This window comes from Xenopus tropicalis, chromosome 1 (genome assembly GCF_000004195.4).
Source record: "Xenopus tropicalis strain Nigerian chromosome 1, UCB_Xtro_10.0, whole genome shotgun sequence".
Taxonomy (NCBI): domain Eukaryota; kingdom Metazoa; phylum Chordata; class Amphibia; order Anura; family Pipidae; genus Xenopus; species Xenopus tropicalis.
The window spans coordinates 20,600,635-20,626,199 of NC_030677.2; positions in this window are offsets into that span (position 1 = coordinate 20,600,635).

Consider the following 25,565-nt stretch of genomic DNA (forward strand, 5'->3'; position numbering starts at 1 on the left):
TACCTGATACTGTGTGCCTTCTATCTCTACTCTCTCTATCTCTGATATTGTGTGCCTTCTATCTCTGCTTGTATTTATCACCTTAGTTTTAAGCCTGTGGTACTTCGTTATATATGTGTCTCCTACCATCTACTCCAATTTGGATGACTTTTACAATGAGATGGTCCTTGGGACTAAACTCATTTCTTTAAAACTAATAACAGCCCCTCTTGGAATGAATTGTTTTCACTTTTATCAATCAGTGTTTTCATTCACAAATACATTTCAGTAATGAGCATGGGGCTGCTATAAGAATGAAATAGAATCCATTTGGATTAATTAAGTTAATTTGTACATTAGCATAAAATTATACCAGCCAAGGGCATCTTGACAGCTTTGGGTTTCTCGGTGTTTATTTATCTTTACTCAGCAAACTTGATGATGAAGGTATCAGAATGTTCCGCTGATTTATCTCTACTGGTACTTAAGCAAAATTGAAACTTATTTAAAGGTTCCGCTGTCCTTTTCTATCAGTTGAAATCTGAAGGCAAATTGTGTCGTTTTGTAACATAGAGACCTGCATGGGGAAGCACCTAGGCATTCCCCCTGCCCTGTCCCCTAACTTGCACTTCATTCATAATAGGGATGCACCAAATCCACTTTTTTGGATTCAGTCGAACCCCCGAATCCTTCGTAAAGCATATGGCTATAAAGTTTTGGAAGGGTTAAATATAGTGATGAGCAAATCTGTCCCGTTTCGCTTTGCTGAAAAATTCGCGAATCTTTCAAAAGATTCGCGAAATGGCGAAAATGTCACGCGGCAAAAAAAATTGTTGCCCGCGACTATTCTTTTGACGCCCGCAACTATTCTTTTGACACCCGTGACTATTCCTGCGACAATTTTTTGACACGCGAAAATTTTTGGACGCACAGTGAATTTTTCCACGGTGAATCCATGAAACATTTCGGCCATCACTAGTTAAATATCATCAAGCGTGCAGTGAGCGGCAAAAAGTCAATGATTTTTTGGATTTGGATTCGGTTCGGCCAGGGCCGTGGATTCGGACAAATCCAAATCCTGCCGAGAAAGGCAGAATACCGAACCAAATCCTGGATTCAGTGCATCCCTAATTCATAATGGGGGGCTGACACAGTCTTCAGTGGTGGTAAGGAGTGGTGCCATATTGCTGGTGGTAAGGAGAAGGTTGGTTTGTGTCTGGAGATGCTGGACTTTTTATCTGGTACATGGTGCCCCCAGACCCCGGGCAGAAGTGCTCTCGTAATGTGCATTAAGGGGTGTTCTTTTCACCCCTGTATTGCACTTATGTCCAGGGTCTTCATAAATGGCTCCTGCTGTTTTGATAATGAATTTGTCTTTTGCAAAGTTCATGTCTGGTATTAAACACCTAAACGAGAAATTGGTCTAAACGAGAAATTGGTCTGACAACAGGCCAGGGAATCGTGATATAAAAAGCTCACTTTGGACGACACCTTTCCACCACCGTATGCTCCTATTTTCATCTCTTAATCTGGAACCATAAACTAAACTCATCTTGCAACTTTTACGGTGCAAAACACATAAAAAAAAAACCTTCAGCAACTCTCAATCATGTTTAGCTGCTAGTAGCGTTTATGGCTAATCTTCTTTTTATACTTTGTGGTAAAACTCCTATTTTTTACAGAGCTGGGAGGATAAAGCTGGTTCTTAACATCCTTTAATAAAAGTCGGCCATAAACGGTCCCAGCAAGTCTCGTGCAGGTAAGTTTCTCATCTCTCAAGGTCAATCCTTAATATCTTTTAGCCTTACCCATAAAGCAATGCTACATCTTGGATAGAAGAGAGAAATGAAGATGAATTAGACTGACCTTCACAATCACCAGACCTGTAACTCTTATCACAGTCACAGAATTTAGAGCCCTGAGTCATAATATATCAACATGAAGACTGTCGGGAGCTCTCCACAAATAAATAACACACCATAAAACAGTAAGGTAGCTGTTAAAATTATTGGAATGGCAGTAACCCATCCAACGGAAAGCTATTGGCCATGAATAGTGGCAATGCCAGGTGATAATTGCTACATGCTTCCTTTATTCTGCTCTCCTTGGCCATGACTATGGGCATTTAATTACAGTTTCCCATATGGCAAACTGTCTTGGGCAGACTCACAAAGCTCAAGAAGGTGAGGGGAGGAGTCTGACCTGAAGGTCAGGAAATTATAAGATGTTAAGTTGGATGCTCATTTTCCTAGAACCATTGCAGGGTGACTATTATGATCATGGTTTGATGTACCTGTAACCTTTTACTTGTCTTCCACAAAAGGGGACTTGGACTGCAATGGTGGCTTGAACCTAAGTCTCTAAACATCTGCTTTATCATAAGACAGGACAAATGACTGTAGAAGCGCAATAACAAGACAGAGCTGCCCGAGTACCAGCAAATCTACTTGCCTAGACAGGCATCAAAAAAGCAGACAAAGCATGGTAATGCGACAAATAATTCCCTCATTTTCCATCTGATGGACCTACAGATCTCAGATCTGCCCCAGACCTATCACTCAAGATACAACCACCAAGTCTCCCAACAAGGGACCCAACGCTGCACAGCCATTTTAATAAATAATCAAATGGGGCAACTGCCCAAGGTCCACCAGGACCGGGGGCTCACCTTCAGATCTTTCATCTGCTAGAGCTGAGTGAAGCATCGTCCAGAAGAGGCAGACCCCTCTGAAAGAGATCATCATCATCATCATCATCATCATCATCATCATTTTTATTTATTTTCAGTTTCTTTTAGAACAAATGTCTCTAAGAGATCATTTTGGCTCCAGTCATGTGCCTGAACATTATGTCCTCTTTAGTAAGTACTACTTCTGTGTTTCCCGCTTTAATATATGCCGTTTCTCCGGTTTCAGCATAGTGCTATTACATTTAGCAGCTGTCGAAGCCACCAATGAGATATTTGTTCTAGGCCCTCTGGTACCTTCAAGCAGCCCTGCAGCTCAGGGCCAGGTGAACAAATCCTTTCCTCTGCAGTTAAAACATTACATTCATTAAGGCTTAACGTGTTTCTATTCATTTTTAAGGAAACGTAAAGGAAAACTATACCCCCAGAATGAATATTTAACCAACAGACAGTTTATATCATATTAAGTGACCTCTTATAGGATCGTACCAAACTGGAATATATATATCAGTAAATATTGCCCTTTTACATCCTTTCCCTTGAGCCGCCATTTAGTGATGGGCTGTGTGCTCCCTCAGAGATCAGCTGACAGGAAATAATGCAGCTCTAACTGTAACAGGAAGTAGTGTGGGAGCTCTGTCCATTCATTGGCTGATGGGGCCTAAGTGAATGTCTAACATAATAGCCAGAACAATGCTTTCAGCTCTCTAACCTCTTAGTTAGGCAGTGACTTTAGGAGGGGCCACATGGGATATACCTGTAACTGTTCAGTTAGTTTGTGAGCAGGTCAGATTCGGATTCACATTATCTAGGACAAACTCTCTATTTATGTAATTACCAATACACATTTATGACCTAACAATTAAAAGGATGAACCACCAGAATAGTTTTTTAAAAAAAAAAAGTCACTAATGTCACAAATCATTCCTGACCATATCCCCTACTGTAAACAGCCTCAGATCAAGGCAGCCATTTTGTCATAAACTCTAGATCACTGCTCAATAAAATATCTGTCCCACTTCCATTACAAAAGGAAGTCAACTTTTCATAAATACCAAAAATATTCACCATTTATACCCAAAATGTTCATGTTGTACCCTGTCGGGGGCTGCTGGGAGTAGTTGATGGCTGCAGGTTGGACCCTATTTAACGTAGCACAGTGTATAAAAGTGCATTGCAGATTGCAGGTTTCCTTTCAAGTTAATGATAATATAAAGTCTGCTTTGTCCTGACCCTCAGTGTGCGCTCATAAACCTGTGTGTTATCATACCATGTCAGTGACAGGCCTTCACTAGAGACGTGGGATTGAGTTTTACAGGGTAATATTCTAAACGTCTTTTCTTCATGAAGTAAATACGAGGTTATTAAACCCTGGCGAGGATCACAGACAGCTGCTAAATGTTATATATCCAAAAGGTGACGGCCTCTTGTTAAAGTGAAGTTGATTGTCGGTGCAGGTTGGGCCTGAGGCCTTAGAAAGTAACGTTAAGGCAATTGACAAAGCAAATGAGCCCTGCAGAATGTTCCTGAGTGTAATATCCACTTTATCCGTGTTATTTCTTATGATCTGTATCCTGCAGAAGTGGGGGAGCAACTGCCTCATGTAATTGTATGTAAAGGGGAAACAAACCCCATTGTGCATCACACATATACTGCACATCTATTGTTCTGGAAAAGCAGGCCGGGCACAGGCCGAGACTTTACAGCTGGGATGTCCAACTGGAGCTGGAATGGGGCCCCAGATTTTTATGGTCCCTAGTCTCTTTAGGGCTGTGACAGACGGGGAGATTCGGCACCGTGTATGCCATCCCACCGGCGATTTGCATTTTGGGGAGATTAGTCGCCCGCGGCAAGGGAGATTTGTTGCGCGCTGACTAATCTCCCCGTCTGTCACAGCCCTTAAGGCAGGGGTCCCCAACCTTTCTTACTCATGAGCCACAGTCAAATGTAAAAAGCCTTGCAGAGCAACACAAGCACCATAAAAGTTCATGGAGGAGCCAAATAAGGGCTGTGATTGGCTATTAGGGGCCTCTATGCACCCTATCAGCTTACAGTGGGCTTTATTTGGTAGGAAATCTTGTTTTTATTCAACCAAAACTTGACACCAAATTAGGAATTTAAAAATAACTCCCTGGTTTGGGGGCACTGGGAGCAACACCCAAGGGGTTGGGGAGCAACATGTTGCCCCTGAGCCACTGGTTGGGGATCACTGCCTTAAGGGCTACATAGACTTGATTGTATGATATCTTCATTTCAATATAATCTGGTCCTCAAGTAGGCTGTATAAGACAAACTGGTCCATGACAAATAAAAAGTTGGACATCACTGCTCTACGGTGTACAACCATTTGGCCTATGACTGTGAGACATAAACTGTACAAGTATGGACGCCTTCCTGATGTTTTGTTCATTCTGGCAGACAGCTGGCCAGAGCAGCATCATGTGAAGAGAAGAAGGTTCTGGGCCAGCCACTGCCCACAAGCCATTTAAGAAGGAAAAAGTTGGCTACACCACTGGTCCAAGTAATCAGACAGTATGACCAAAACTGGCCAAACTGTTGTCACCGAATATGGGCACGTATGGCGACCTTATGGCAAGATAGTATGAAGAAATAGGGCTGAAAACGCTGGATATGAACAGACGATGGGAGTCATTTATCAATAGTGGGAAAACTGGTACCCAAGCAGTAACCCATGGCAACCAATGAACCATTTGCTTTCTTTGCTTTACCTGCAGCTAGCTGAAAAAAAAAAATTAATCACTGATTAGTTGCTATGGATAACTGCCCAGCAGAAAATGTGCCCCAGTGTTGTGAAGGGAAGAGGCCACAACTGAGTACAGAGGGCACAATAAGGTACAACGGTGTCAGAAACCCTACAGCCAGCATCCATTGTTGCTTTACATCTCCCAAACATTGCCCTGTGTATGTAGGGGGTATAGTGCAAGAAAGAGATGCAAGTCAGGTTACACGACACAGGGGTGCCGGCAGGGTAATTTTTGCCTATGACCCTCCAGCGCCAACACCAGCCCCGGCCTTAGCACAAAGAAAGCTGCTTTTGGCAGGTGTCCCACTATGTTCACTCCTGGCAGTTGGGCCTGACATGTTTTTCTAGAGAACAGTTAACACTTATAAACATGTCAGGTATAAGGCAAATACCCTCTGAGAGAAAGCAGAGAGCCCAGAAAGCTCACACTCAGACACACAATCCTGGTACAATTAAACAGTGTGAGGTCCTTCCAGCTGGCACTTTACAAGATTTAGTGCCCATTTTTCCTTCCCCATTAACGCTGGTGCCATCATCCCATCGCAATGCTGTATATTGTAGCATCAGCATTAAATCGTGCCATGCCATGCTTGTGTCTCTAATTGCTGAGCCTCCAGGATCCTCCTGGAGAAGCCAAATGGTTACATCAGGGCTGCTTGTTTTTTTTTTAATTAATCAAACCAATTAATTCTATATGCTAGTAGGTTGCTATGGGTTACTAGACCCGCTGTTACCTTTGTATTACCTTAAATTACCCAAATGTGACTTGGTGAGAAGGTCAGAAGGTAAGTGTTATTAGATATTCAGAGGCCAGGGCAATGGGATATTCTACAATTACATATACAGGTGGACAGTAAAAAAGGTGCTTTCTTTTTGCTTCAGGTCTAGTAACTCATAGCAACCAATCAGTGGTTATAAATGGCGACCTACTGCAGAGGTCAACTTTTGCAAAAACAGTCGTAGATCTACATTTTAGTCACAATGCAGCCCTTTTCCTCAAACAGGAGTCGGTTCCAAGACTTCTACGTGTCCAAACTAGTGGTGAAGGTGCCAGATGATTCTGGCTGACAAATAACCCAAGTGGTGCCCATCATAGGTTTAAAAATGTCAGGGGAGGACCAGGTTGGGTTGTGGCCAGGTTACCAGTGGGTGGGTTAGGGTTGGTGTGGGTTTACAGTTAGTTGACCTGACCATCACTAGTCCACTAGTGTGAACCGGTGTAAGAATTGTGGCAAATGTCGAACTTTGCACTTGCATTATTAAATGAGCATTCTGGTTACATTTACTAAATGTAATAATTTTGCCCTAGTCTAGAAACTATATAGCACCCAATCAGTGTTCATGTTTACTGGCCTGGGGCAGTTATTGTAAGGAAACAAACATATGATTGGATGTTATGGGCTTTCCTGTGTTACAATAGAGCCGACGTTCTTTGGTTAAAACATAAAGGGAAAACAAATGGAAGATCAGTGCCCAGCAGAGGATAAACCATATGTTGGTCTATTGTATTAACTTGGGATCAATGGAACAGCGCAAGCTGGAAACAAAATACCTGCTCAATAAGGAAGGCTGATGAAAAATGATTGATGAAGTGCTGGATTCTATATGACAAGATAAAGGAAGAGTTTTCGTGGAGGCTGTCGCCCCTACACTGCACATATTGGATTATACCACTTCAACGCTGTTGGGCAAATAAGATGGAATCATGAAAAGGCACAAGGAGCCTTGTTTACTATGGTCAATATAGAAGGTGAATCTAGTACTTTACACCTGCCATTAACCAGCTACTAAGCACAGGGTGTGTAAATGAACACACATGTCCTACTCTAACAAACACTGAAATGCCATGGATGTCCTTTGTGCACCAGTTACAAACACAGTGTTTGCAGCATTGTTACAGGAAAGAATGCATCTAGAGGTGCAAGCAAAGTTGCTAGGGGTTGTGATTGGTTATTGGTTAGCTCCATGTGGACTACCAGCCTGCAGCCAGTTACCTGTAAACCTGATTGTACTGCAGCAGCTTCAATTAATGATGTTCTTCTTGGCACCGGCTTTGACACTGTTGGGAGCAAAACCCAACACAAATAACAAAGCAGGCAGGCACTCTAGGATCACCAAGAAAAGTATATGTAAAGCTCAGGTATAAAGTAAAATCATAATAGTTTTATTAGCATATACACATAAATGCTATAAAGCCTTACGCGTTTCGCGTGGGTACTTAATTATAGGCATAAACAGAGACATCAGTTACCTGGGAACTAGATCTGGGTGATTTTGGTCATGTCCACAGCATACCCTGACCACACAACTTTTGTGCCTGGCCATTGCTTCAACCCTGTTAAGGTATAGGTGACTCCAAAAACTTAGGTGACTCCAAAAAAACTGGTTTGGTTGTCTGAAAAATGGTGGGTGAGCAAGAAATTGCATGCAAGCTACTGGCTGAGGATTACTGGCCTACGGCAATTATATCAGATCCTTCAATCTACGGCTAGACCTTTAGACAGCGGTTCCAAACAGTGGGGCTGTCTCCTAATGGGATAGGAGAAGACTGAAGGTAATAAGGTGGCCATACACCTTCAGATCCACCTACGGGTGGGCGATATCGGGAGAATCCAGGCTAATTCAATCGTTTGGCCCTGGGGCAGATTTTTTAACCCTCCCGATTGATATCTGGCCGATTCCAAAAGCCAATTAGCTGGCCGATACACGGGCCGATTGTAGCTGCCGATATCAGTCCCTATCGGCCCGTGTAGGGGCAGCAACACGAGGGGCAGATATCGAAAATTGGCCAGGTATCGATTGGGCAGGTTAAAAGATTTAGTCGGATCGGTGACCAACTGCCCTATTGGCGCCAATATACTTTGATCGTTTGGCCCTACATTTGATCGAATTAGCCTACATTTTCCCCGATATCGCGACCTCTCCAAGCGAGCGGATCTTCATGTGTATGGCCACCCTTACAGAATTGCATTTAGACTACTTTAGGACTGCAACTCCCACCTCTCTGCTGCAGACCAACATTCGAGGCTTCCTCACCATCACATACTTTACATAATTCTCTTCTCGCAGTCATGGGGTCCAAGAAATATGTTCTATGAACTCTTGCGCAGAATAAATGGCATTTTAAATAAAAATTCTCAGTGATGTTCTCCAGATGTTCAGCAGTAACCTGGCTTATTGGCGAATGTCAGTTACTGGAAGCGCATTGATCAGAATGTTTAGGGCAGATTAGAGAGCTGGAATTCTCAGTATACAGCCATTGAGTCTTAAATTGTATCTGCCTGAAGAAAAGAGACAATTATTCCTTGCAGTATGGTTATTGTGTTATAGCAATTACTTACTCATTAGGGGAAACCTTGTGGTCTGCATTGTCAGTAATACATAGACCAACACCAACGCTTATTTATAAACAACTTTAACTTTAGCAGACCTGATGGAATTCCATTATGTCCTATGGGAGGGCGAGGAGATTCTCAAGTTCTTAGAGAAGAAATCATGGACTATTCACCGCAGAGTGATAACCTCATCAAAATTGCTGAAATGATAGGGGTTTGGTTACATTTTACCACCATTACAACCACAGCAACTATTTCAGCAGCAATCCAACTTCAGCAGAAATGTATTTGAAGCTTCATAAACAGGCAATTGTGCCATCAGCAGAAAGCAGTGAAACGCATCAAGATAAATAGGGCCCTTAGGATTTTCCAAACACCCACTACCCCTCCTGCTTGCATTAATATGTAACAATAATAGCCTATATTGAGTGACTCAAGGAGACCATTCAAGTGCAATATGTATTCTTTTTGTTTACTGTATTAATTAGGTTTCTTGTGCCAAGGAACTTCCCTCAGTGTTGGCCCCTTTGAATCCCACACCCAGTGTCCCTTCCCAATTCCGTTTAAGATGTTATTTGCAAATGTTACAATTAGGGGAAAGCTAACAACTTTCAATTTTGATGCCCTGGCTAAAGTAACCTGCTTCTCAGAGCTTGCAATTAGCTGGGAACTGTTGAGGGCACTACAACTAATAAAAGCAAAAAAATGTTGGTGTGAAAGGTTTGGCTAATGCCATGTATAATGATGAGCGAATCTCTTCCATTTCGCTTCGCCAAAAAATTTGCAAAGCTTTTAAAAGATCCGGGAAACGGCGAAAAATTCGCGAACGGCGAAAATGTAGCGCGAAAAAAAAAATTGTCGCCCGCGGCTATTATTTTGTTGCACGGCTATTATTTTGTCACGCACGGCTATTATTTTGTCGCACGGCTATTCTTTTGTCACCCACGGCTATTCTTTTGTCACCTGCGGCTATTCTTTTGTCGCCCGCGGCTATTATTTTGTCGCACGGCTATTCTTTTGTCGCTCATGGCTATTATTTTGTCGCACGGCTATTCTTTTGTCGCCTGCGGCTATTCTTTTGTCGCCTGCGGCTATTCTTTTGTCGCCTGCGGCTATTATTTTGTCGCAAGGCTATTCTTTTGACACCCGCGACTATTTTTGGACGTGCGTCGAATTTTTACTCTGCAAATTTTTTCATCCGTTTCACTAAACAATCCGATAATGGCGAAACGCGGAAATTCGCAGCGAATCCATGCCTGGCGAAACATTTCGCCCATCACTAGCCATGTACAGTATGAGCTCAAATTCCCTGAGAAGGAGGGGTGGGAAGAGGGTCGGACAGGGCTGTTTTAATAAATGTGCAAAAGTGGCATTTGTCCAGGGGGCTTTAGGCAAATAGTGGGCCCCGAGCAAATTTTCAATAGGACCATATGTTTCGGGGGGTGGGGGGACATTTTTTTATTGCCTGCCATATTATATTCAACTTCACCTCCTCAATGTAACTCCTATCAGAAATTTCTTGGGGGTTGCAAATAGAATCGTGGGCCCACTGGTACCGTAATGCCCCCCCCTAAGGCCTGTACCCATCTGCAACAACCTGCCGAAAAAACCCACGCAGCTTCATCACCACATTCATCTGTAAAACACACAGAATGATAAATCCAAAATGCACCCATTAAAATATTTCAAAGCAGTCAGGCATTTACGTCACATGTTTATATCACAAATCCCTGCAATAAATCAGGACAAGACTGGTATTATTTGCCAGAAAGGAAGCAGAGACTGTCACGAATGCTACAAAATAATCTTACACGTTGTTTGAAGGCAGAGGTAAACACCTTTCATTTTTTACTACGTGTTCCTTTAAGGCAATACTAAGGTTACTAGTAAAAGAATATGATTTCTTCCCACTGAACTGACTTATATTTAGTGCTGAGATTCCCTAAGGAACTACAGGGGTGCGGGAGGTGTGGTTGCAACTGGGCCCCCAACACCTCGGGGCCTGCCGAAAATCCGTTGCTTAATGGGTGCATTGGGCCCTGGCCATTGTGGGCCCTACTGACCCAGTCCCTGGTTGATAGTGATGAGCAAATCTGTCCCGTATCGCTTCGCCATAAAATTGGTGAAATGGCAAGAAAATTCGCAAAACGGCAAAAAATTTGTGAAACGCATTTGTCACATTATTTTTTTGTCGCCACAGCTATTTTTTTTGTCACCCGCGTCTATTCTTTGTGCTCGCGGCTATCGTGCCCTTTTTTGCCGCGCGACAAAAAAAATTTGGCGCAGCAAATTTTCGTGGAAGTTTCGCAAAACAATTTGCCAATGGTGAAATGCGGAAATTCGCTGCGAATCCATGCCTGGTGAAAAAATTCGCTCATCACTACTGGTTGACTTTTGGTGCTACTCCCACTCTGATTAAGGGCAAATGTAAATAAGAGAATGTGATGTGTCACAGGTGGAGGCCAGCTCTGACTTTACAGCTGAGGTGGGGGGCCCCAGGGGGCCCCGGACACCCTAATCCGATACTGGAAACAAATGGAGAACAGTTTCTAACGAGCAACAAACATTGTATGAGAGTAACAGTAGATTCCACTTGAAAATGGCGCCACCAAAGGCTAAGCCCTGCCCCTAATCCCAAAGGAAATGTTGCCATTTGACCTTTTCTACATCTCAGCTAAAACACAAGGGAATTATGTACAGTGCCACCCAAATATATATAGTAATGTAATGCTAAAGCTGTTTTACTGGATAGGTAATCCTTGCGTAGGATTCCTGAAAAACTGTGTATGTACGGCACGTCAACATTCATCACTAGGCTAAGTGTTGTGGCTTACATCTTACTGGCAGAGATCAGCTCCTTCATAGTGGGACTGAATCCATCTACATACACAAACCATTAAGTAAACAGTTGGAATTTTTTGCTAGGTCATGTTGCCAAGGCATACCTTAGCGGGGATTCAAACACATACACTGCACAATCTGGCTCCCAAGAGCCCAGGAAAAGTCAGAAGTTACATCTGGAGAATCAGACATGGGAGCACCTCAGCGCCTACATGGGATAGATCTTATTATGGACCAAATTAGACCCCTGCAGTGGTATATCAAGTTTTTGACTACAGTTTCCTTCAGTTGGCCAGAGCAAGGGGCAAAGAAGTCTTGTTTCCTGCCTGAGGTGCCAGGACTTCAAATAGAAAGATAATTCTGTCCTACCAGGTCCTACTAGCAGGTCCTACTGTCCAATAATAACCTCCTCTGGGTATAAAGTTTCTCATCATAGACAGGGAGTCTGGTAGGCATCTCCAGTAACAGACATGACAGGGTATTTCTTTATTTATGTATTTCTTGCTGAATGGATCATTACAGGAAGGGAGGTGTCCATTGATATTGTAAGGGTCAGACTTAGGGGCAGATCTATTAACATTCTGATTCTCATGGCTTTGGAGTTTTTGAAACTACGACTAAACTCATTTCCACAAAAAACATGGATGTCTAGTCACTATCCAAGTTGAAAAATCCAAAAATCCAGAAAAGAGATTGAAGAAGCACGAATGAAAAAAGATGCAAAAACCAGAACTTTTTTCAATTGTCGCACAAATGCGTAAACCACCCCACCCCCAAAAAACTCTAAAGCCATGAATCAAAGAGAGAACTTCCAGTTGTAAAAAGGACACCTGCCATTGGCTTCTACATGATCTCAACAGTTTTTAGATGGTGTATTTGTTCTTTCAGATTTGAAAAATTGGATTTTTTTTCTACGACAAAATTGAAAATCGTGAAAAGAAAATTAAACGTTATTAAACGCCCCCCTAAAAGTGGTGGCAGACAAGGCATTTGGTGCCTACAGGAAATTACTGGAACATCAGGGTGTGGTTGATATCCCATTTGGATGCCAAGGAGAATATTTATACTAGTAGTTAGTGATGAGCGAATCTGTCCCGTTTCGCTTCGCCAAAAAATTCGCAAAACGGCAAGAAAATATGCGAAACGCAGAAAACTTCGCAAAACACATTTGTCGAGCAATTTTTTTGTCGCCCGCATCTATTTTTTGTCACCCCAGCTATTTTTTTTGTTGCCCGCATCTATTTTTTGTCACCGCGGCTATTTTTTTTGTTGCCCGCGCTTTTTTGATGTAACCGCGCCCAAATTGATGCACGCCAACAAAATTTCTTGCAACAAACTTTTCAGCTGCAAATTTTCACGGAAGTTTCACAAAACAATTCGCCAATGGCAAAATGCGGAAATTCGCTGCAATCCATGCCTGCCGAAAAAATTCGCTCATCACTACCAATAGTCACATGACTGACTCAGCTAACTCATACTTCAGTAGTACAATGGAAACATTGTGATTAGATGTTGGCGACTGTATTACCCCTTAAGGGTTTAAATGCCAGCTCTACCATTAGCCACATGGCTGAAGATATGGATTATGGGATATAAAGTCTGGCTGCTGAAGGGCTTACAAATGGCCTTAGTGACAGAGACATTCAGTCATCCTGAAGCTGGTGTTGGGAAGAAGGTGGGGAAAAGATAGTGTTGAAAATCACATAACCTGGGCCAACAAGACCTGGTGACTTGCCCCCCAGCAAGATTATTGGCCAGACAATATCTTACAGATATCTTTCAGCATAGGGTTGACAGCTTAGCTGGCTTACAAAACCACCACCTCATGTTAAGCAGGGGTGGTAATGTCAGTAGGTGGGGCAATAATGTAACAGCATCAGGACTGTGCAGATCAAGGGTCCAAATGGCAGAATTTTGTCTCATTTCAGAACTTGATCACAGACAGGCTCTATTGAACCAAACAGCCCAAGGAAATACCAGGTTGTCCAATGCAAATCCAGACAATCCTAATCGGGCAGATATGAAAATCCCATCTGATAAAGACCCCCATCAGGTCTGCATAGGTTTACCCCAGGCCCACCAAGCCAAACGATCAGCCCAGCACATTTCATGGTCTTGGTCAAAACATTATTTACAACTTTTTATTTGTTAACGAATGCTTCAATAACCAAAAACCATTCAAGACTAGAACTTGTACTTGATACACGTACATGGTGTATTTGAACTTGTGTTATTTTCTGAAGGATTTACAGATCCTTTGGGGCCATAGTATTAATAATAATAAAGCCCAGTGAGCTCTGGGAGTACAGGAACTGTACAATACATTCACTTAAATGTTGTTTTGACAAACGCTTCATGTGGAAGGCAGTATTTCTTACTTATGACATCATATACAGATATACCCGCAGAGCTTACATTATTCTGGCAGCAAAAGGAGTCACTCATTGTTTAAATGTAAGAATGAAGAGAATACCTGCACAGATGGTGGCCCCTCAAGTCTGAACCTGAAGTTTATATAAATAGAGACCAACAATACAATTAGCAATAACAACAGAAATGTGCAGGAATGCATCTCCTTGCGAAAGTGTGAAAATAAATGGATTAATCCTTTCTTAACTCTGTGTTATTCTACGTGGTAACGACGGCGATTGTGGCGAATCACAAAGAAACAGATGAGGCCTGAGAGAGAGAATTTAATTCCCCAGCTGGCAAGAAATACTTAAATAAGAACCTGTTCAAATAATTGTTGACTTTTCTAATAATATGATTTTGTATATTTAGAATTGTGCATTTTTTTTTACCTTGCAAAGACCACCCATGCTTTTGACCTTCCCCCTAAATGTATGAAGTCTAGAAATGACAAACACAATCCTGCTTTAACTTCTCAAAGAAGATAGGAGCTTGGAAAACACTTACTGAGCCAACACTTGCACCGTAACACACCAAATGTGATTTGTGACTCTTATAGTCCTTTTCCATCCTTGTGCCTTAATAAAGACAGAGGTTCAAACCACAGTCTGTCCCAAACCCAATTCACCCTTCTGCCATCACAAAGACAGTGCTTCAAACTGTCGACTCTGCCAAAGCCACTCACCCTTGTGCCTCCACAAACAGAGAGGTTCAACTTGTGGACTCTCCTAGATCTACTACAACTACACCATTGTGCCTTCTCAAAAACAGAGGTTCAAACCCTGGACTCTCCAAGACCCACTCAACTGTTGACTGTCCCAGACCCAAACCACCCTTGTGCCTTTACAAATACAGAGGCTGAAACTGTGGACCCTTCCAGACCCAATCCACTCTTGAACCTTTTCAAAGACAGAGCTTCAAACCATTGTCTTTCCCAGACCCAATCCACTTTTGTGCCTTCACAAAGACAGAGGCTCAAACCATGGACTATCCCAAACTCATTCCACCCTTTTGCCTCCACAAAGACAGAGGTTACAACTGTGGACTCCCCTGGACCCACTATAGCCTTATGCCTTAACAAAGACAATGGTTCAAACCATGGGCTGTCCCAGACCCAAACCACCCTTGTGTCTACACAAATACATTGGGTCCAACCATGGACTTTCTCAGCCCCACTTTACTCTTGTGACTTCTCAAAGAAAGAGGTTCTAACCGCAAATTGTCCAAGACCTAATCCACCCTTGTGCCTTCACAAAGACAGATGTTCAAACTATGGACTGTCTTAGACCCACTTTACCCTTGTGACTTCTCAAAGAAAGAGGTTCTAACCACGAATTGTCCAAGACCTAATCCACCCTTGTGCCTTCACAAAGACAGATGTTCAAACTATGGACTGTCTTAGACCCACTTTACGCTTGTGACTTCTCAAAGAAAGAGGTTCTAACCACGAATTGTCCAAGACCTAATCCACCTTTGTGCCTTCATAAAGACAGATGCTCAAACCATGGGCTGTCCCAGACCCACTTTACCCTTGTGCCTTCATAAAAACAGAGGTTCAAACCACAAAGAACAGCTTAGAAGCCTGTGGTGACCAATCACTTTGGAGTTCAAGAGTCTGCCCTCAGTTTCAGGTTTTCCAATTCTGAGCATTCAGATAAACAAGTAAGAGATGCTGATGGATGTGTTGCTTCTGTTAACATCTATAACCTAAATCACTTTTTTGCGAAGCCAGCATTCCTATACTGGTTATTAAAAGGGAAACCTCAGCCAGCAACTATTTTGGAAAGTTCATGGATGCAGCTAATGCTTTCTTGTTTTCATTTACTGCCCGCAGTATATAATTTTAATCTTACCACCGTGCCTGTGTTTTCTGATAACCACAGATCTATCTGAACTTGATACTGTACGGCGAGATTCTGGGAATGCCTCCATCTCTAATCACAGCAGAAATATTGCGCTTTTGAAGAACAGGAGACATTTGTTTTATTGTAATTGCAGTCTTTAAGCGTATCCCCATTTTGTTGTGGGTTGGACAAAGACATCAAATTGTAACCAGGCTGGGATGACGGTAAATGCCTGCAGCATTAGGTTTCTATTGTGCCGCTGCGCTGCCCTGATTTCAACTATTCAGGCTTTACTTAAACATGTCGCAACATTTAAAGAGATAATAGGAGCTCTTCACTAATTGCAGCATGTGATTTCTGAGATAAATGATGTTGTTCAGGTGTTTGCTACTGAATTCAGTGTTAGCGCCTGTATTCCAGGCAGTGCATAAGGCTGAGCCTTACCCACCCTCACCCTAAACTGCACCCTATTCAGGAGTGCAAGTAAAGGAAGGCTGGCAGGCATAAGGAAAAGAGCTGCCTTGTTCCATCAGTCAGGGGCCCCCCGCCGCACACCCTAACCCCCCCAACAGGGGCCCCAGCCACTGCCCGACGTCCTCCCCTGATCACGCGTAAGTGAAATGGGTCAGTGGAGAGACACCTGCGGGCGGGGGAGCACCGTAAGGGGTTGGATATGGGCCGCCGGGGCCCATTAGGGCTGGTCCGACCCTGCCATCAGGGCTGCACTCTGTACCTTGCTGCAATTTTTAAATCCAGTAATAGGTGTAGAGCAGTGGTGCCCGGGCCAACTGTAAACTTGTGGGACCATTAAGTCTGGTGGGTTTGGGCCAGTGATTTAACTCTTTGGAGGTTGGTGGCCCTAATTGTACCTCCCCCTCCCACAGGTGCTTCTGGAGTGCTTGCCCAACTGAAACTCCTCTAACATGTGGAGGCAGATGTATTAAAATTCATATTTGTATAAGTTGCGGAAACCCGTTATCCAGAAAGTTCCGAATGTCAGAAAGGCCCTCTCCCATAGACTCCATTATAAGCAAATAATTCTAATTTTCATGTAATAGTAAAACAATTCCTTGTACTTGATCCCAACTAAGATATAGTTAATCCGTATTGGAGGCAAAACAATCCCATTGGGGCAGACTCCGGCCTGGGAATGAAGGATTTTTCTGAGAGAGGAAATCTGAAACAGGAGAACATGTTTACATAAAAGACAAGAAATCCTGTGTTTCTTTTGATAGAGGACTCAGTGCAGTGTTTCTGTGAGTGCTTATAGCTGTATTTCTGAGGCATAGAGGTGGAGCAGACAGTTACTTTCACTTCTTATATTTCACTGCACTCCTTACATTGAACCTCCCTCCTCATCGCCTATAATTGTGTATTCTGTACATGGGCATGGTTATCAAGTCCCCCATTATGGTGCAAGATTTTGGGGTGATACCTGGGGTGAAAACTTCCAAGACAGAAGGAAACAAGATTTATGTAATTGACATAGTGTTTATTTTGCTCAATTAACATGATTTGGAATTATTTCTTAGGGTGACAGGTCCCCAGTTCAAATGAGTACTAAGGGGCACAATTAGTGTTGTTTTCTTTGATCCAGGGAATGGGTAAATGCCCACTAATAAACTCCATTCATGTAATATGTAAAAGTAACACAAATACAAATATATAGTTTACTAAATTGGATTATATACTGTAGGTATTATAACCAGACCCACAGCATAACGGGGAGCGCCCATGCATTACTGTCAGTATCTTTCCCCTGTATGTTACATGCAGTGCCTGTGCCAATTTGTTCTATAAATGTCATGGTCAATCAATTCTCATTCCTTCCCAGAAGTCTTTCCATATAAAGTTCCTTTGTGTGTTCTTTCCAGTCTTAAAGGAGAAGGAAAGGTAAAAACTAAGTAATCTTTATCAAAAAGGTCTATGTAAATACAGCCGTAAGCACTTACAGTAATGGGCACTGAGACCTCTATCAAAAGATACACAGGCAGGGTCTGACTAGGGGGTGAAGGGCCCACCGGGGCTTCCGACCCAGGGGCCCTGCAGGTGCCCCCGCCGGCCGAGTCCCCTAATTTCCTCCCCCCGCAGGGGCCCCCTGACCCCCCTTGCAGGGCCCCCCACTTGTCGTCCTCCCCCGAGTGCATGTAATTTAGCGCATCAGGGGAGAAGCGGTCCGGGCAGGTGAAGCGCAGGCAAGGGTAAGGTTTGGGCCGCCGGGGCCCACTAGAGCCAGGGCCCACCGGGAAAAATCCCAGTCTGACCCTGAACACAGGATTTCTTGTCTCTTTTTTTGTAAACATGATGTTCCAGTGTCTGACTTCCTCTCTCAGAAACATCCTTAATTCCTGGGGCCAGAGTCTGCACAGTTCTCTCCTCTCTCCCCTCTCCTGCTCCCACCAGAATGCTAAGTACTCCCTCCCCCCTCCCTTAGGAATGTGTGATCTGAGCTATAACGGCTAGAGCTGCAGCAGGAAGCTACTTAAAATGGCAGCAGCTATCTTAAGCAAAGGGAGAAAGCTTTTAAAGCTGTTTACTCAGGTATGGTAATGGTTTCTGCAGAATAAATATAGCGGTCTAGGTGGCACTAATGTGGCAAATCTATTGGCAGTAAAATGCCAAAATGACTTTCCGTCTCCTTTAAAGTTGCGCTGCCTCATTCCCGGCTAGCAGATTCCCCTGCCCTATCTCCTCCCCGGCTCTTCCCTTGACCCAGATGCCTTTTTGCAGATTTTAGCATTTAGATTGGAGTCATGAAGCGCAGCTGTAAGTGTGCATAATTATCATTAAATTGCACATAAACAATCGGCTCCTCCAAGACAAGCTAAGAATCGATAAAATGCTGAATTAAGGATTCAAGCGCCGCTCTCGGCGGTGACATTTGCAGTGAAGGGATCCGGCGTCATTTATTCAGCGGCAAAGCACTGCCTCAAAATATTTATTCAATTAAATTTGCATTCCTCATGTACGTAAGATTGAATTTTAAATTGAATTAGCGGCAGCGGGGTTTCATCGTGGCTTCCAGCTCTGTGCTTTGGGGAGGGATTCTATCAGAGAGCATTAACGGCAGTCGGCCCAGCGCTATATGGGGGAGTCAGACACATCACATTATCCTGGTGCTTTTGTATTTTCACACAGGCTGTAACAGAGATGTCTTATTTTCTGTCATAATAGAGGCTCAGATGTTATATATAGTGCCATTTAGTTTATAAGTTCATTAAAGGGAATCTATACCCTGAATACCGTGTGATTTATTGTCATATTAACAGATTTAGTATTATATTTATACCATATTAAGTGGCCTATTAAAGAATCTCGCCAAACTAGAATAAATATATCAGTAAATATTGCCCTTTTACATCCTTTCCCTTGAGCCGCCATTTAGTGATGGGCTGTGTGCTCCCTCAGAGATCAGCTGACAGGAAGTGATGCAGCTCTAACTGTAACAGGAAGTAGTGTGGGAGCAAAAGGCAGAACTCTGCCCATTCATTGGCTGATGGGGCCTAGCATGTAGTGTAGGTTTGGGAAAAGGGATTCTACTTGACTATGAAGTTATCAGATCATTTAAAGATTTAGGGAGAAGTCTAGAAAAAACAGCTAGGGGGGGCTGGACTGGTTCATTTTAAGGACAGGGAAATGCCATAATGGAATAATGTTCAGCTGAAAAGACCCAATGAAAGTTTAGGCTCTTGGTTTTCTTGGTTCCACGCAATCTCTGGCAGCCCAGTAAGAAGCTTTGGTCTGAATTCTGGGCATGTATGTACCGGTAAGTCCTTCCGCACTGCAAGATTGTATGATCACGTAGCCATTAATGCCCCCTCCTGATGAGCTTTAGTCCAATAGAACACATAGGAGCAGATTTACTAATCCACGAACGGTCCAAAGGTGTCTGAATGTGTTTTGTTCGTAATGATCGGTACTTTTGCGACTTTTTCGTCACCGACTTGACGTTTTCATATGTTCCGCGACCTTTTCGTCACCGTCGCAACTTTTTCGTATATTTTCCGCGACTTTTTCGTCGCCGTCGCGAAAAAATCAGATTGGTTTTTCCGCCGTTTACAATCGCTCAATACGAAAAAATCGCGACGCCGACGAAATAGTCACGCAAAATACGATAAAGTCGCGGCGGCGATGAAAAAGGCACGACAAATATAACAAAAACTGCGACGGCGACGAAAAAGTTGCAAAATTTTAGTTTCAAATCCGATTTTTTTCCCTTTCGGGATTCGGATTCGTGTATTAGTAAATCTCCCCCATAGCGTCTGTTTTCCTAGGTGACATCCATTCTTTATTACAAACCTGCCTACCCTGCTGACAGTGTAATACCTGCAGGCTATTTACCATGCAGGCAACGCCGTATTAAACAGGTGGGGAGTGGCGCAGAACACCATGATGATGACACTGATGGAACTGGGAATAATATGGCGCCCACAAACTGCTCATTTTGTTGCCAATGACTGGGTGAAGTTTGCCTTGCCGGGGTGTCGGCTGGGGTAGTTTACCTTTTGGTTAACTTTTAGTATTTTATAGAATGGCCTATTCTAGGCGACTTTTCAATTGGTCTTCATTACTATTTTTTATAGTTTCATTTTTTTTTATAGTTTTTAGAATGATTTGCCTTCTTCTTTCCAACTTTCCAATGGGGGGGTCACTGACCCCAGCAGCTAAAAACCTATTGCTCTGTGAGGCAGTTTTATTGTTATTGTTACTTTTTATTACTAATCTTTCTATTCAGCCCCTCTACTATTCATTTTTCAGTCTCTCATTCAATCCCCTGGATGCTAAGGTAATTTGGACACTAGCAACCAGATAACTGCTGAAATTCCATACTAGAAAGCTGCTGAACAAAAAGTGAAATAAGTAAAAAGAACAAAAAACAAATATAATATAAATATTAAATAATATAACACAAATAAAAAATGTTGACCAATCAGTCTTGCATCATGAATCTTTTCTTATTGTACATATATACAGTATATAATGAGCTCAGGTAAGTGACAGTAGCACAGAGTATGGGCAGGGAATCAGCAGAAAAGAAGATGGGGGGCATCTTTGGGGGCTCAGATCTTCCCTGCTAATGCGCTGTGGGTGCCTTGGGCTGGTACAGAGCACAAAATATAGCACCTAGCATTTGTAGCCTATTTTCCACCCCAGTTTTAGCTCCCCTTTATCTTACTACTAGGAAATGCCTGAGGCGGATGTCAGACGAGTAAAAGAGATAAGAATGATTGGCTGAGGAAAAGCAAAACAAGCACTGAACTCACACACCATATAAATCAATGACATTTGAACTACTCATTTAACAGAAAACAACACAAGGTATAAAGCCTGTAAAAGAAATATTATATTATATTGAACATCATTCATTAAGTGATGACAGTATCCCTTTAACTGGAGGAAAAGCAACAAGTGAAAAATCTCCCTGAAAATCTGCGTTTGGAACAATAGCCCTGCTCCTATTTCCAAACAGCTATTTTTCTTACATTTTGCATATTTTCACACACAGAAAAGCCAAACATCCTTCCAGCTGCAGCGAATGAATAGAAAGTTATTCTAATAAAGAGAACAGCCATTGTTTCCTCTGTATCTGCATCTGTGAGGTAAAGGTGTGTGTAAAATACTCCCCACATAATACTCCCCACATAATACTCCGCTCTCCACCTGAGTAACACCACGCCGAGCCCTTAATGCCTCATATTGTGTCATTGGGCTGGTATGTTTTATTGGCAAAAATCAAATCCCCATTCATGAGGTGTTAACAAACTCTCTCGGTGTGAGAGTCGGTGTCAGCGCATGGGAAAGTGAATACTGCAAACAAAACACTGGAATCATTTCCTTTTAACAGAAAGCAAATAAGTCCATGTAACCGTATGAACATCATGCACCATTAAACTGTATTATAAATATATATAATAGGATTTCCCTTCACTATATGCACTGGCCCTGCTACTGATCCTGCGTTGTTTATTTGGGAATGAAGGTGGATTTTAGGATTGTCCAACAGAGGCAACGTCTATTAGCGCTGTAAATAGCAGAATAGAGAGGAGTGTGGGAAAGCATGAAAAGGCAGTTCTGGGAAGGGACTGGGGCTGTGGGATAGCAGGTATAGTAGGGAGAGATGGTGCCTATAGTAGCAGTGGGGGGATAATAGCCTCTGGGAAGGGACTGGGGCTGGGGGATAGCAGGTATAGTAGGGAGAGATGGTGCCTATAGTAGCAGTGGGGGGATAATAGCCTCTGGGAAGGGACTGGGGCTGTGGGATAGCAGGTATAGTAGGGAGAGATGGTGCCTATAGTAGCAGTGGGGGGATAATAGCCTCTGGGAAGGGACTGGGGCTGTGGGATAGCAGGTATAGTAGGGAGAGATGGTGCCTATAGTAGCAGTGGGATAATAGCCTCTGGGAAGGGACTGGGGCTGTGGGATAGCAGGTATAGTAGGGTGAGATGGTGCCTATAGTAGCAGTGGGATAATAGCCTCTGGGAAGGGACTGGGGCTGTGGGATAGCAGGTATAGTAGGGAGAGATGGTGCCTATAGTAGCAGTGGGGGGATAATAGCCTCTGGGAAGGGACTGGGGCTGTGGGATAGCAGGTATAGTAGGGAGAGATGGTGCCTATAGTAGCAGTGGGGGGATAATAGCTTCTGGGAAGGGACTGGGGCTGTGGGATAGCAGGTATAGTAGGGTGAGATGGTGCCTATATTAGCAGTGGGGGGATAATAACCTCTGGGAAGGGACTGGGGCTGTGGGATAGCAGGTATAGTAGGGAGAGATGGTGCCTATAGTAGCAGTGGGGGATAATAGCCTCTGGGAAGGGACTGGGGCTGTGGGATAGCAGGTATAGTAGGGTGAGATGGTGCCTATAGTAGCAGTGGGGGGATAATAGCTTCTGAGAAGGGACTGGGGCTGTGGGATAGCAGGTATAGTAGGGTGAGATGGTGCCTATAGTAGCAGTGGGGGGATAATAGCCTCTGGGAAGGGACTGGGGCTGTGGGATAGCAGGTATAGTAGGGAGAGATGGTGCCTTTAGTAGCAGTGGGATAATAGCCTCTGGGAAGGGACTGGGGCTGTGGGATAGCAGGTATAGTAGGTAGAGATGGTGCCTTTAGTAGCAGTGGGATAATAGCCTCTGGGAAGGGACTGGGGCTGTGGGATAGCAGGTATAGTAGGGAGAGATGGTGCCTATAGTAGCAGTGGGATAATAGCCTCTGGGAAGGGACTGGGGCTGTGGGATAGCAGGTATAGTAGGGAGAGATGGTGCCTATAGTAGCAGTGGGGGGATAATAGCCTCTGGGAAGGGACTGGGGCTGTGGGATAGCAGGTATAGTAGGGAGAGATGGTGCCTATAGTAGCAGTGGGATAATAGCCTCTGGGAAGGGACTGGGGCTGTGTGATAGCAGGTATAGTAGGGAGAGATGGTGCCTATAGTAGCAGTGGGGGGATAATAGCCTCTGGGAAGGGACTGGGGCTGTGGGATAGCAGGTATAATAGGGAGAGATGGTGCCTATAGTAGCAGTGGGGGGATAATAGCCTCTGGGAAGGGACTGGGGCTGTGGGATAGCAGGTATAGTAGGGAGAGATGGTGCCTATAGTAGCAGTGGGGGGATAATAGCCTCTGGGAAGGGACTGGGGCTGTGGGATAGCAGGTATAGTAGGGAGAGATGGTTCCTATAGTGGCAGTGGGGGGATAATAGCCTCTGGGAAGGGACTGGAGCTGTGGGATAGCAGGTATAGTAGGGAGAGATGGTGCCTATAGTAGCAGTGAGGGGATAATAGCCTCTGGGAAGGGACTGGGGCTGTGGGATAGCAGGTATAGTAGGGAGAGATGGTTCCTATAGTAGCAGTGGGGGGATAATAGCCTCTGGGAAGGGACTGGGGCTGTGGGATAGCAGGTATAGTAGGAAGAGATGGTGCCTATAGTAGCAGTGGGGGGATAATAGCCTCTGGGAAGGGACTGTGGCTGTGGGATAGCAGGTATAGTAGGGAGAGATGGTGCCTCTAGTAGCAGTGGGGGGATAATAGCCTCTGGGAAGGGACTGGGGCTGTGGGATAGCAGGTATAGTAGGGAGAGATGGTGCCTATAGTAGCAGTGGGGGGATAATAGCCTCTGGGAAGGGACTGGGGATGTGGGATAGCAGGTATAGTAGGAAGAGATGGTGCCTATAGTAGCAGTGGGGGGATAATAGCCTCTGGGAAGGGACTGTGGTTGTGGGATAGCAGGTATAGTAGGGAGAGATGGTGCCTATAGTAGCAGTGGGGGGATAATAGCCTCTGGGAAGGGACTGTGGCTGTGGGATAGCAGGTATAGTAGGGAGAGATGGTGCCTATAGTAGCAGTGGGATAATAGCCTCTGGGAAGGGACTGTGGCTGTGGGATAGCAGGTATAGTAGGGAGAAATGGTGCCTATAGGCAAGTAACAAGGGGGGCAAAAGCTGCTTTTGGTAACTTAAAGAGCCAAAATTCTGATTTTTAAATCAGAGTTTTAGCGCTTCTACTGCAGAGAGCGCAATAGTGATATCAACTTTGCCACCTCAGGCAGCTAGGACCCCTGAGTTGACACTGGATAGCAGTTATGAAGGTGAGATGAAGTCTATAGTAACAGTGGGGATAATAACCTCTAGGAATACACCCTGCATGGAGCCAAAACTGATCATTTCCCTCATCAATATACATTGGAAATTACACAACTATCCATTGTACCGTATGGGTGGGAGACCAATTTAGCTGAGTACCATACAGGCCTGTGGATGAAGTTTGTACCCAACATGCTACCAAGACCCATAATGGTACAGTATTAGGTCAAACACTTGGACCTTCCTCTTGGTTTTTTTGATGGGCAAGTCAAGTGCTAGAATGTTAGTGTGCATGGGCAGTTAAGCCGCTAGTGTAACAGAATGTCCTTATATTTCCCCTACAATACACCAGTATGCAACAGAATGTTTTATCCATGCATGGGGCGGGGCTTTGAGGAAATGGGCAACTTATAAAATAGAAAGTATACAGTATGTTTGGACAAAACACAAAATCCGATAACAACTGGCTCCGATCAAAGATGTTTGATAACACAGAGACGCTGCCAAGCCAACAAATGTAGTAAACACAGAAAAGAAACATCTATTTTGTCTCCTTAGGAACCATATGCAAAATATTCAGTGTTCATAGATACAGTTCTGCTTATTTTACCTTCTATTTAAACAGCTGACACTTGGCCGAGCTCCACGCTGAGAGGAGAAATAAAGGAGCTGCAGTTCGGCACATTACATACAGGTCTATGGGCAGGGAGCTCCGTGCCAAGCTGACCCTTCTGCAAGTAAATAGAAACTAAACCATGGTCACTGCTGAGCCCCTGTGCTGCCCTAACCAGTTACCCCAAAGGAACGGCCTGTACAGACTGCTCTCTAATGCCATAATTCCTGGTGAAGCTGGTCTTGGTGACCCAGAGTAAGCACAACAGACTTTTTCCGCACACCCTAGCTCTCCAAAATTGAACGCCCGGTGCACACTGCTGGAGGGATCGGCACCCTCCCAAAACCACTGGAAAAGCAAAAAGCAAAATGGCACTCAGGGCTACAAGGGAATAAATCCTTTAGAAATTTTTTATTGCGGAGGTGCACCGCCATGGGTTACCTGCATTTACATGATTAATTCTGACCCTTATACTTGACACCCCTTCCATGCCTCTAATGCCCAGAGATTATTCCTACTTGGCTG